The sequence below is a fragment of the Silene latifolia genome, chromosome 2 (genome assembly GCF_048544455.1).
Source record: "Silene latifolia isolate original U9 population chromosome 2, ASM4854445v1, whole genome shotgun sequence".
NCBI lineage: Eukaryota > Viridiplantae > Streptophyta > Magnoliopsida > Caryophyllales > Caryophyllaceae > Silene > Silene latifolia.
In genome coordinates, this window is record NC_133527.1 from 85,579,907 (window position 1) to 85,582,137 (window position 2,231).

A 2,231-nucleotide genomic window follows, 5' to 3' on the forward strand; every position below is an offset into this window, starting at 1 on the left:
TCTCGGTCGATAGATTTCCTTAAATCCTATCTATAGTCCACCATAATCACAGGATCGTACGAGTGACCATAGTGTTGAGATAAAATAGGTAAATCAGTTCCAACTTACCCGACGTAGAAGGGGTCATATTATGCCTACCGACGAAGAAGGGATTCATTGGAGTTTGACCTAAAAAGACTATTCTCAATTTTTGGTTATACGAGGAAGATCCCATCAACTTAGTTTTAATTCATTTTAAGTGAACGAAAAACTAGCATTACGTGAATGAATTAATTTAGGTGATGGCTTATAAAGTCCGTGTGACATCTGTATGTCATAGAAAACTAACGCGCAACCTCTATATGAGTCAGTTTTCATGCAAATATTAGGTGGTTTGGTTTTAGGCGGAATATGATGCAAACTATCGTTACGATGAAAAACATAAAACAAAAATAAAACGTAAATAAAAGTCCTAGTGTGGCCTATCCTAGCAAGATAAACATAATACAACTTTGGAATCCACCGTTGGACCCGAGAAGCTTGTCTTGATGTTCCATCTTGATCCATGCAGCGGGAGTGAGCATCCGATCTCCATCTTTGGTCTTCTCAAAATTACAATTTAAAATTTACAAAATATAAACCTATTTACATTCTAAATTAAAACTGTAATTACAAGGAAAAATCCAAAACGGAGATGCGAGATCTCAAAATACAACCAAGACCGTGTTCCATCATTACGGTAACACGTTCTACTAAGGCCACATTAAGTTACAACCGTTTGTAAAAATAAATACGTAATAAAAACATTCATGGCATTCAAAAGTAACGATAAATAAAAGATGCGTCAACTAAAACAAAATTTATTCGTGACATAATTCCGTAATTATGTTAAATTTATCCAAACCACCTTTTAACGATTAAATAATGTGACAAAACCGCTTTTATCATCTAAATTTTTAATCCATAACAATTCGTTACTTTAAACCGCTTTAAAATAACTAAATGGTACGTGTCTGAACCATTTCACAATCAAGCGAGTGTACAAAATCCGTATTGTGTACAAAATATGGCCGAAAAAAAATAAAACACGAACTTTTTTTTTTTTCCTTTCACGGCTGGACCGAGAGCAAAACACAAAAAAAATTTCCAGCGGCCAAAACCGTGAGCATGGGAACCCTCGAAAATTTTTTTTTTTTCAGCAGCTCAACCGAGAGCAACAACAAACCCAAACAAAATCGATTTGACAAAAATCAAATGCAATTTAAACCTAATCCGTATTAAATTAAATCTACAATTGACAAAACCTTAACATATTGCTATGAAGACGGATTATAATAACAATATGCAAAAACAAATCGAAAACAAAACCAACGACTGATCAGCCGTGAGCCGTATGGCACGGTTTTCAAGGCAAAAAAAATATCGATTCAAATCGTTTCATGAAAATCACGATGAAAAATTTATGTGGCCTCGCTCTGATATCACTTGTAGGGTAATATCCGTATAAAACCCCTTAAAATTAAGGACTATAACGTAAATTATCATCTGATTAATTGTCATAAACGAAAAACAAGAGAAACGATAAAAGAATAAGAATCAACCTCGGGTCCTATGAAATTCGGCCTAAGAACAGAAATCAATGTAGATTTCCTCCTAATTGTTGCACCCAAGATCGTCTGAGACTATGCCCCTTGTGCTAGAAATTACTCTCTAATTGCCTTGCAATATTGAGAGAGCCTTTTGTGAGTTTTCGATGTGAGATCTAGAATTTCGTAGAGAAAATGCTCCAAAACCCTAATTTTTGTGCAAATGATGATGATTAGGTCAAAAGGAGAGAAGCACTCTCCTTTTGTTCATTTCGGTCGGCCAAAGGAGGGAGTGGGCTTTCACTTTCTCCTTATTAAACTCGTGGTCCGACTCGTTTTGCTAAAAGTATATGACGGGTTTTAATTATAAATCGTCACTCGTTATCGGATAATAAAATATCGACTAGTAACATGAATTAGTCGACATATTAATACTTGTCCGATAATGACAATATTGTATAATTAATTAAATTCAATATACATTAATTAAATATAACCGTTTATATTCAATTTACGAATTAACCGCTTAATTCACCTTAGCCAGTATTATTTAATCCGTATTAAATAAATATCTCAACATCGCGTTTGACTAATTTTTAGTCAATAACTCCGACTAACTGCTTAGTCATATTAGGCATCAACATGACTGTATTTTCATACTGTCAC